Source organism: Aegilops tauschii, chromosome 7 (assembly GCF_002575655.3).
Source record: "Aegilops tauschii subsp. strangulata cultivar AL8/78 chromosome 7, Aet v6.0, whole genome shotgun sequence".
NCBI classification, from domain to species: Eukaryota; Viridiplantae; Streptophyta; class Magnoliopsida; order Poales; family Poaceae; genus Aegilops; species Aegilops tauschii.
Genome location: NC_053041.3, coordinates 211,472,351 through 211,484,138, shown reverse-complemented (window position 1 = coordinate 211,484,138; position 11,788 = coordinate 211,472,351). Strand labels below are relative to the sequence as shown.

The following is an 11,788-nucleotide window of genomic DNA, read 5'->3' as shown; positions in this document are numbered from 1 at the left end:
CCGGTAACCTCGACTGCTCTAAGAATGATCCGGGCTAGCCGGGCACATCACATCAAAGTTAGGTCATTTGTCAAAAACATGGCAAATAGCTCAGTTGGTTTGGTAAGGGAGCTATTCTCTCACTTAAACCACTCCCATATTAGGTATTCTATCTCGTCTTAAAGTTCCCCCGCATTACCCATAACTTACCACCTGTATCTCCGGAACTCAAATCGCAAAATGACAATGCTTTCGATAGTCTATACTAAATTACTTTGTACGAATGCACATCTCGGCCGTCGGGTAGCTGATCACCATTTCAAAGTCTATATCCGTGGTTCAAGAAATGGAATTGCTATTCTCGATTCAGACAAGACACTGATTTGTTTACGAAACGCTCTTCATTTTATAGGATCTCCCAGTCATCAAAAAGGCCGTTCCTTCTTTTTAAAGACCAATCATTTATTTATTTATGAGATAACGGAAGAAATGGCGAGCTATTTAAGAAGCTATTTAAGAAATGTGAATTCTCATTGTTTCGATGATTCTCAATGGAAGATCGGGGCGTTTTTGACCAATTCTTTTGCAAATAAAAAAAATTCCGTTCAAGAAAGAAGAAGATCAATTTTGGGTTGAACCAACAACCTGATTGTGTGGTTATTCTGAATGCAGATAGAAAGTCTTCGGTCATACTGGAAGCTGATCTATCACAAATACCTATTCCATCCTTAATTGATTCTACGATCCCATGGGAATCCTATAAAAGAATCACTTATCCCATCCCAGCGAATGATCCTATACAGTTCGTATATCTATTTCGTCATTCGATCATGAAAACAGTGATTCTTGAACAGAATGCGATTAGTAGAGAAGCGCAATCTCTCAGAGTCACTTTGAGTACGGGGAAGTCCGCAGGAGGGATGAGATCCGCCTGCTACTCCACCTCTTCTTCTTCCCCAATAGACGAAGAAGAAAATAGGGCCAAGGCGCTATTGGAGATGCGCAAAAAATATCCATCGGGAGATGGCGCTGACGCTGACGCTAACGCTCGCAAGGCGGTTTTGCAGGCAATTTCTAAAAATACTTTTTTTCGTTGAGCTCATAACCCGGTTTGGGCCGATTGACTCTGAGAGCGATCGAGGGGTCGCGGGCTCACACCTTGCTTTTGCGCATAGCATCGAAGAGATCCTAGAATTTAATGGAAAGAGCAGCGGCTCTCTGAAAGACCTCATTGATCTTAAATTGGATTTGGAAGACGCCTCTAAAAGAGAGGAGATTCTACTTCCATATTTTTCCTCAAAAAAAGAGGCAAAGTCCTAGCGTGATACAAAAAGAAATAATGGGCAAGGGCGGGGAATGATAGGTTCATAGATGTGGAGTAATCAGTTCTTCATTTGAAGAGTTAGTTGGCTGGCCTACCGGCCCGCAGATGTAGAGAGGTTGCCCCCACCATCCTCTTGAACCGCGAAATCAAAGCGATTCCTGTTGATGGAAGAAAGGCTAATTTCATTTGATCCGATCCGCCTATGCCAGTTCGAGTCTGGCGAGTCGCTATCATCTGTTGCCCTAACTTTTTCTATTAGCTCATCTTGTCCGTAGTGATATTTTGGAGAAGGAGCAATTACCGGAGTGAGAAAGGTAGAAAGAAGCAATCACGAAAGCTAGTGCTAGTTGTGGCTTTTTGTACTAATCTTGTTTGTTCGGTAGCTCGCATCAGCAGCTTTAAAAGGAATAGAAAACGAGGCTTTTTCCACCACACCAGGGGCGGGCATTACGCTCAAGCAGGGGAAGTCAATTTGACTGCTGCTCGAGAACCTGTTTGAACAAGAAGAAGTAGCATGGCTCCAGCGGGGCAGAGCCAATTGGCTACGACATGGTGACCGAAATACAAATTTTTTCCACCACTTTGCAATTGCAAGAAAAAAGAGGAATCTGATCAAGTACTTGATGAGTGATACTGGAGATCGAATAGAAGGTAATGACTTACTCGATGCACATATTTAGGGCTATTTCTCTCATCTGTTTAATACGCAATTCTCTTCGATAAGAAGGGTTCTCTTGTGTTCCAGGGTTGATTAAGCGTCTGGTGGAACAGGGATACATTGTGTGAGGCCAAATTGCCTGACGAATTGATGAATATGGCTCAATATAGACTGGTCCAGGTATACCGGTCAGTCTTGAGCCACCAGGATAGCCTTCCACATATCCTGTTCCTCCCTTGAGTGGTAACTCTTTTCTAACCTTAGAATCCTGAACCAATTTGCTCCAAAGACTCTGTCATTGAAAGGAGTCCATAGGTTGATAAAATAGGTTTTCATGAAAACCACACGTAGATAGAAAAGGTAAGAGTTACACGTGCCAGAAGCGAGGAATACCGCTCGGAAGCCCGATTGAACCTGTCCTCATTCACTGCTATCTCCACATATTGGATGCCAAGCTTGAAAGGGTAATGGTCCGAGAGGATGGGGCCGTAGTCTTCTATTATGCACGCTACGCAGACGATATGGTCTTCGGCTTACCGAGAGGGGATAAGTCCACGCGAGTCACCCAGGGTCTCAAAAAGGTCTTAGCTAGAGTCCTTAGGGAGCTCCTACAGGGCTTCACTTCTACTGAAATTTCCAGAAAACAACCAGGGAGGCTACAAATTATCGGCTTGCCCCTGTCTCTGAAAAGTGAAGGTCAGCTCCACGTGGGTATTCCATCCAAACGATGGGAGAAGAGGATGACACTTGTTCGTATTGAAAACCGGAGATGAAGGGAAAGAGGTTTGATTGGAACATGTTCTACAAGAACTCCTGTGTAGAACACGCCCGTATCTATTCTATGGGCTGGCTTCAGGCCAACCCTACTGCTGAAGTAGAAAGCATCATATTCCGGTTTTTCCAACACTTGATCAGGAACCGGGCGCAGAAATTCCTTGAAGAGAAGGGGATGCCTACAACCAATGCCTAAATAAAGGCATATGTCGAAAAGTGCAACTACTAATAGATTCAGTAAAGGAAGGCCCGGAACGGGCTGAGCTACTGCCCGAAATAGAAGAGGACGACTAGAGTAGAGGAGCCTAATTCCAATCCAAACAATTGACGAGGGAGTCTAATTATTTTTTCGTTCTTGATTGTTTCAATTGCACTTTCTTCATTGGGGGGTTGCTTGGAAAGTGCGATAGTTACGGCGCTTGGAGTATACGGATTGAATTCTTCCTTCTTCTATAGGTCTTTCTGGGCGGCGAGGCGGAAAAAAGGTGTAGAGAGGGAGAAGGTACATAAAAAAAGGATTTCTAAGGTAGAAAAGAGGCATCCACCAGTCATTGAGAACAGCTAATCCCGGAATTAGCAGGCCGGTATGCGAAGAGAATTCGGTATTGAATCCGCGAGGCCAGGTGAAGAAAAGTCCAATATGGGTGGATTACCTTTTTCTGAAGGATAAGTCTCTGGGACTGACTGAACTGAATGTATAGCGTCAAGATAAGAAGCACGGTAGTCGAAGATGTACCTTGTGGGGTGGGGTACGAGTAGACCAGACCAATGATGAAAAGCATAGATACGAGCATGGCCTCCCTGTCTCAAAAGCAGGCCGCCAAGGGTGCTCGCATGAAGCATTTCTCACTCATAAATAAGTAGTTATCACAAATTTAGAAACATGCTCTGATTTCTCTTATCGAATTTCATTCAGATTTTCCAGTATTCGGAGTTGCTTGGGAAAAGGTCTAGTCAGGGTCGGTTCTGTTCGGAGTTTCGGGTTGATCGAAAAAAAAACACCCTAATTAAGACTTTTGTATAGTTTGTGTCAACCTGAGTTTGGTTAAGTGCCCGCCCGCCTAGATAGATACATAAGTGTCAGTTTGAATGAAGTCAAGTGTAAACCGTGTCAACAACGAGAAATTGAAGTGTAAATCTGGATGGTTTGAAGTGGAAACCTTAACATGCAAAAGTGTCTACCTCATTAGAAAAGCAAGTATCTACCGGCGATATATTCATTCGAGTATCAACCGGCGTCAACCAGTTGTCAAACTCCAAATATTTCGTTCGTAGGGGCATGAAGAAGTTGCTAAACCGGTTGTAAAGTGACTCTGATAAAAACCATCATTGCTTTATTTTTTACTTTTCATCTAGTAACGTGCATGAATGGATATGGTGGGTAAGATTTGAAAACGTTTGACATCAACCGGGCTCTACTTTGCTTTTACTTTACTTCACTTGCCAGGTCATTGTTGTCGATATTGAGGTGAGGACTCTCTCTTTATTCTCGTTTTATTTCTCACTAAATGATCTAACAAACGCATGATTTGATTACTAAATATTAAGTCATTGAACGAATATTCGAGTAAATTCACCTTTTTCTATGAAAGCAAGGATTGGGCTGGGTTGCTTATTCGTCATCACGGAGCAACCCGGTACCTTTTTTTAGGCGAGCGACTGAGACGAGAGCTTTCAATTATGCCGTTTTGGTCAAATCCCAGGGCTCTTTCTGATTTGATTAAATACTTCTATGTTGTATGATAATAGAAAGTCAAGATCTCACTCGCTTTTTCTGCTTTGTATTCTCGGCTGTTGCCTTTTTCCACATCGATTGCTATAGGAGTTCCATCCTCAACCTATGTATGCTCAAAGAACTGGATCACGGAACTCTCAGCCCTTCGCCCCAAGGCTACGAAAATGTTTCTACTCCCTTTCCCTTCCCAACGTCATATCTTTCTTCGACAAGAAGGAAAGATCACTCTCTATCCAAATGATAGAACCACTGGCACGGTACCTTTCACATTGGTAAGTCAAATCCTGGTGAAGACATCACGAGCAATGACACGACGACATCATCTCCACTTCGTAGCCCATCGGTCTTCATTCATTGAAGCCAGGGCATTGACTGACTTTCAGCGATCGCTATAAGAAAGACATAAAAAAAGTTCTCCTAAACCTGTTCCTTTCCGTTACTACTACTTGGAATTGGAAGTCTAGGAGCAGGACTAACCTTTTTCTTTCGTTTAAATAAAGTCGAGATGTAGCTTTCTCTATCTCAATAAATTATTCCACCTCCATTCATTGGAGAACAAAGCGTTATCTGATTAGATCCTTGCTTCAAACTCAACCGAATCAAGTTTCCAAAATAGATGTGGAAGAGGCAAAGGGAAGAGCGGGGTTGCCGAATTGTTTCTCAGAGCCGGACGAAACATCTATCTCTATTTACAATACCCTTACCCCCAAGAAAACTTTGTCGAAAAAGGTTGTCATCGTAATAGGGATTGCACCTCAACATGGCAGCCCTCAATTCTGCCAATTGTGTGTGACTTGTACTCTTCTAGGCTTCCTCTTTGCCTCAAGTGATTAAACTCATCAACTACACCAACCACATTTCTTACCTCAAACCTCTCTACAATCTCTTGAATTCACTCTTGCCAAGATACTTGTCCCCTATTCACTAAGAAACTGTTGTACCAGCTTTCAGCTCTCCCCCTAAGGTGCATAGCCGAAAGTTCTACCTTGTACCAATCCGTAACTTGGTACACCGAAAAGTAATGTTCACACTTTTGTATCCAAGACCTGGCCCCTTCAAATATTGGAAAATAAACTCTAGGAGGTTGATGTATCTGCTGCCCATATTGATATTGATTTTGCGGCCTTTGTTCTTGCAGGTATTGGTACGGGTCATGCTGTTGAGTTGGAAGCGGTTGGTTAAGGTAAGTATATATTGGCACTTCTGGTTTCATGGAATTTCCAGCATAGGGCAAAAGTATTGGTTGGGAAAATTGGATATTTGGTATTGAATTGGGTCTTGGTTGTGGTGGTGGAGGTGCAGGATTAGGTCTAATATTATCATGTTTTGAGCTGTGAGGAAGGCCATAGGTGGCTGGAAACAAGTGTTCGTGCCAAGGTTTTGAGGGGGATAGAGAGGGTTATTTTTGTGATTGGGTCTTTTAGTTGCTTTGCTACTAGAGGTCTAGGTGGTCAGGGGTTTAAAGGTCTGGAATAGGTGTGAGTGGTGGTCGTATTCAGTACCAATGGTACGGTAATTGGAGGTTCAGGCGGTTCAGGCCTAGGATAAGAGCTAGAGGCTTGTTGAGGGGTAGCCATGGTTTCAGCTTCACTGGCAACAGCTGGTAGGGACATTTGTTGTGGTGTTCTAGGAAAATGAACCATATTGCCCCTAGTTGTGTTAATCGAGCTATGCTCTTCTTCAACGCTCCGCGCCTTCCAAAAAGTAGTTTTTTTGCTTGCACTTTAATTTAGGAGTTTCAACTTAACTAGCATATGTGCATTTGGGTTGTTGGCATATGTCGGCTACATACTGGATGCTTTTCCATCATTGTTTGACTTGCACAGAAACAATGGGTCCCTTCTGGTTTATTTTTCTCCCTCCAAGTTTGTTCTTCACTGTAATGTGTGTCAACTCAACAAGAGTGAGCACACCCTTCCTGCTGGTCTTCTTCAACCTTTGTCTGTTCCATTACAACCTGGGTCTTCTATTTCAATGGATTTTCTTGAGGCACTCCCCAAGTTTTATGGTTATAGCTCAATACTTGTGGTCGTGGACCGTTTCACTGGCTCATTTCATTCCTCTATCTCACCCTTTTAGCTGTATACCCTATCTTGTATCCAGTAGTAAGTCTACTCTTCTTACCCCCTCTCCTCTACCTTTTGTGGCCCATCTATTAGCTTTTTGACCATCTTTGAGTCATAGCGAGACGGCTCTATCTCTTTTCACAAGTACAGCCGTAAGTACAGTTGCGGGCGTCAACGATCAGCAGTACTGAGCTACGGAAAGTCTATCGAATTATAGCTACGGAAAGTCTATTGAAAGGACCTAATCAAAGGCTACTACAGCTATAACTGACCCGCCTATGGAATCTATTGGCTCGGCTGAACCGACATGAAATGAAAGAGAGGAAGGCGAAAGCTATTGGCAAATAGAGGGGGGATGTTCTCCGTGTCTTTTAGCCCTCACTAGATGACAACTTGCTTACTTTTCACTTCTTCTTAAGCTTGGCAGACTAGTTCCTGACTGACTTGATAGTGCGATGAGCTTACTTGCTCTAGTTCTATCCTCAGGATTTACTTACCTGAGTACCTAGCACCGAGGATCGATGTAATTTACTTTCAAAAAGATGCTGTTGATGCTAACACGCATATAAATAGATGTTCCCCACTGCTTGCTCCTCTTACCCGAATGGGGTTATATGCCTTAGTGAAACTCAGGGTAAAGTGGCAGAGGTATGACCTCGGGAAGAAAGAAAGATCGGGCGGGGAAAACGGGGTTCGAACCCGCGACTTCTGGCGTGACAGACCAGCACTCTAACCAACTGAGCTATTTCCCCCTTTCGTAACTACTGTCGATTCAACAGTCACCTACCCGTTACCTTTGTAACTATACCAAAGTAGCTGTACAACAGAATGCCCTTCGCCTTTAGTACTTTTCTTATATATATTATGTTATATACTAAATGTGTCAAAGCAATAGAACTTATTGAAAAAAAAACAAGCCCATCTTTCTCAAAAAGGAAGAGAGGGTGCGCCCCCCCAGAGAGAACCCCATTCTTTCAAGAAAGTTCTAATTAATTATGTAGAAAAAGAAATAAGGAAAATAGGAGTAAGCGAGTAGGGTCAACAAGATTCTAAACGAATACCACAAGTGACGGAACCGACGATGATGAAGAGATAAGGGGCGAAGGATATTTTTTCTATTATTCCAATTCTTATTTATTGATTATCTAATTTATTTAGATCCATATTCATTTCATTTGCAAATACAAACTCTCTTTCATTTTCTTTTTACTTTTGCGCTAAGGATAAGGGAACTGAGAAAAAAAGAGCTGGCTTGGCTGGTACATCAAGCATATGACATATTGCTTGTTCGGTGTGGTACACATATCTGTCAATGTCAATCAAGTAAGAAAATGCATTCCCACTATCTGAGGAAAAGGTGAAGAATTGCAATTTATTGAGCTTGTAAGGCCCGTTGAAGTCCCCGAGAAAGGGTATAAATAGGGCTATAAGTAGGCCGTTTGCTATTGCAATAAGGGCTGCTCGCCTTTCCTTTTGACGGCTTGGCTTCCTATCGCTCCTATGTAGTGGTCGGCCTTAAAAGGAGTCTTCCTACCATACCATCATGCATGCCTATGTTATAGTGCGTTAAGCTTCGCCAGAAGCAAGCAAGATGATGAAGCGAAGCTTCGTAGACAAGGCTCGTTCCGTGCTTGACTTACGAGCTCGTGTAGTAAGGCCTCACCCTACTTCAATAAGGGCTTATGCACTCCACTCGTAAACGAGCGTTAGAGCTTTTTGAGCGAGCGAGCGAAGCCTTCCTGGAGCTTCCCCCTTCCCTCACCCGAGAATTGCATTTCCGCTTCAGCTTCCCCGGTTTAGTTGGTTTGGAGGATTAATTGATTGGATACCCAATCCGCATAATCTTTCAAAGTCACTGCTTCTACGACGATAGGCGTAAAGGCATGATTAGTTCCACGAATCTCACTGCACTGACCATAGTAAACTCCTTCTCGTTGTACCGAGATGGAGGTAAGATTTGAACGACCAGGTACAGCATCACATTTGACACCTGAGGAAGGTACAACCCAACTATGAGGTACATCAGCGGGTGTTACAATCATACGTAGATGAGTTTTGGCTGGTACAACCACTCTATTGTCAACTTCTAATAAACGTGATTGACCCAATTCTGGATCATCTTCTGGAATCGTATAACTGTCAAAAGTGAGTGACTGTTCATCGGAACTGTTATAGTCCGAATACTCATAAGGTTGGGTCGACGCCCGCCTCCCCCCAAACTTGACTTGCAAAACACTCTGCACCTTCCGTCCAGAGGTCGAAGCGAAAAGGTCTACCATGACAATCATTTTACAATTCGGCTAGAAGGAAAGTACATAGTCACTTGGACTAAAAAAAATCATCTTCTATCCCGTCCAGCAGGCTGTCTAACTTGCAATCCTGCTAGGAATACTTGGCGGCTACTTTTACTTGGTCATATACCAAATTAACGGGAACTTCTTTCCCATCTGACCCTAGAGGTCTGACCCGAGCCATATGATTCGCATCAAGCTTGGTGTACCATGTTTTCACCATGCACTACAAAAAAAATACACTTCCGTGATGATACGTGTTTGTCATAGTAGGTCACGTTTTCTGTCATGCATGTACATCCATGACAAATTTATGACAGAATCAAGATAGTCATACCTGTGCTGTCGTAGAAGTGTTCCATGACATTACCAAAATTATCATCACGGAAGTGTCCACTTCCATGACGATAAATCGCACGTCATAGAAGTGCTTTCGTCAAGGGTGACCGACACGTGGCATCCACCGTAACGGAACGCCGTTAAGCTACCGGGTCCGGTTTTGGATCCGATAACCCGTTAACAGCCCCGACCAATGGGGATTTTCCACGTGTAAAATCATCATTGGCTGGAGGAAACACGTGCCAGCTCACCGTTGGGACAGACGTCATCCACTCATTGGACACAAAGCGCCTATGATACGTCGACACGTGGCACAGCCCAACAGAGGCCCATTCCTGTAAAAAGGCCGACCCATTTGACTTGGTCAAAAGGTGGCGGGCCGGCCCACGGCAAGCCTGTTAACGGCATGTTCGCATATAGCCCATTTATAGCCCGCTAACCCAGGGCCCGTTTACGGCCTATCTGAATTAGGCCGAGTAGCGTCACCTGGGCCGTCCAATATAATTCCAGCCCGTTTTAACTTCCGGCCCATGTATAGCCCATGACGTCTTTTGGCCCATATGAGGCCCTTAGTAACCCTCGGCCCACTAACGGCCCGTGGTAAAACTGGCCCGTAATGAACAGTGTATCACTTTATACCCATTAACGGCCCATTACTCCGTTGGACCGTTTCCAGCCCATGTTATCTTTCGGCCTTCTTAGGGCCCATTTATTCTTGGGCTCATTTCCAGCATTCGTTTACTTTCGGCCTGTTACTGTCATTTTCTGCTTGTGGGCCAAATACAGCCCGTGGTTACAGTCGGCCCGTTTGTGGCCCGTTAATACGTTGGGCCGTTTTCATAGCGTCATCAAATACGGCCTATTAACGACAGCCCGTTATGGTCGTCCCATGAATGGACGATTTCAACTCTAGCCCATTTACGGCCATAATGTGGTTTGTTATTGGCCCATGTTTGGCCAACCGATCATACGGCCCGTAGAAGGCCCATTGATGATACGGCCCGTAGAAGGCCCATTGTGTCTACGCCCCGTAGAAGGCCCATTGTGTCTACGCCCCATAGAAGGCCCATTGTTTCTACGGCCCTTAGAAGGCCCATTGTTTCTACGGCCAGTAGGAGGCCCATGTTAACTACAGTAAATATGTAACCCATTGTTAATGTGGCCTAGTTTTAAAAAATAGGTTATTCCGGCCACTAGCAAACCGCGGAAAAGAACTGCACTGACTACAAGAAAACAAATAAACAAGACAATGGATATAAATAAGCAAGTAACTTACGCTAGGCTGTCACGGCTATTACACATATTACATCCACTGGGCATCAAAGTTCGCCACAAATGCAAATATAGGGAACAAAGCAGCATATAAACGCCGCAGCAAAACAAGTCCAGAACTGAAACCACTTTAGAAGAGCTCAAGAAACAATATCCTGGGTACCCATAATGTTGGCAAGATGCTTAGCAAGCTTATTAACTTTGTCTTGTTTGGCGCTTAAATCCTCCAGCACTTGCTGTTGCACCAGAAAGTATGCATCTGAATTCTGCAGGGACTTCCTCAGTCCTTCGGCTTCCTGTCGCATAACATCTGATTGATGTCTTTCAACTTGAAGTTGAGACTCAAGAAGCTGAACTGATTCAGGCAACGAGTACGAAGAGCTGGTGCCAGCAGTAGTAGCCAGTAACTCGAACACTACATCAAGACAGGACTTTGGGGTTGTCTCAGTGTCTTCAATATAGTTTTTATCAGCTTTCTTGGAGAACAACAGGGATGTCTCACTATCTTGAACCTGGTCTGCATTACTTCCTTTACCATTGCATAACGGGGTACTCTTCTCCAATATTTTATCCGCGTTCTAAAGGAGAAACAAACAAACACATCACAGGTTTACAATGTAGTATATGAAACTCATTTTGGTAAACCAGTTCAGTAGTAAGGTGGACAGGATAACAGCATGAAACAAACATATATCTATGTAGTATGGTCACTGTATGGTCTATATTCTAGTTTATGTTGCCAAATCAAGATAGATACAGTTCGAATCATATCTATTTAAGACAAAGCAGCATAGACAGAATATAAGTGTGGGAAACTACACAGCAATAACAACACTTGTAATGTCCATGGCATGAGAACATAACTGTTTATTCAATTGAAACTGAAATCAACATAGAGCAAGTTACAACAGCAAACACGTTAGAGAAATAGGTTTAAAACATACCTGTTGCGCCATTGGAGTTTCAATTGCATCCTTCAAATTTGAAATTAGTTGGTATGAGTAAATACAGTGATGCAAGAGCAAAGTAGTATGAACCATAGCTACGGAACCTGACCTAAGAACAATTCTTCTTCTGCTTTAAGCGTTGACTTGGGGTTCGGAGTGGTGGTCCTCGTGCTTTGGGCACTGCAGTTGCCTTACTAACTACTCGTGTTTGGGTGCTCTGTGGTGGAGACGGTGCTGTGTCAACGGGAACTGGGTTACTATCTGCTGGGGTTGGGGTTAGAAGGGGTGTAGCTGGTTCTCTGTCCAACTAGGTAGGGGTACAATCTGCGTGAGTCTGGGTTATGTGTGGTGGGGCTGGTTCTTGGGCAAGTACAACCGTGGTTCTATCTCCATCGACAGGTAG

General features: G+C 43.7%; 1 non-coding gene and 1 pseudogene across 1 annotated transcript; one reads left to right on the top strand and one right to left on the bottom strand.

The window, feature by feature from the left end:
• Positions 1 to 219: 219 nt before the first annotated feature.
• On the top strand, positions 220 to 1,336 carry LOC120966471 (small ribosomal subunit protein uS2m-like; annotated as a pseudogene).
• Positions 1,337 to 7,214: 5,878 nt separating this feature from the next.
• On the bottom strand, positions 7,215 to 7,288 carry TRNAD-GUC (transfer RNA aspartic acid (anticodon GUC)). Its single transcript has one exon. It is a non-coding gene; the product is annotated as a tRNA-Asp (tRNA).
• Positions 7,289 to 11,788: the final 4,500 nt, after the last annotated feature.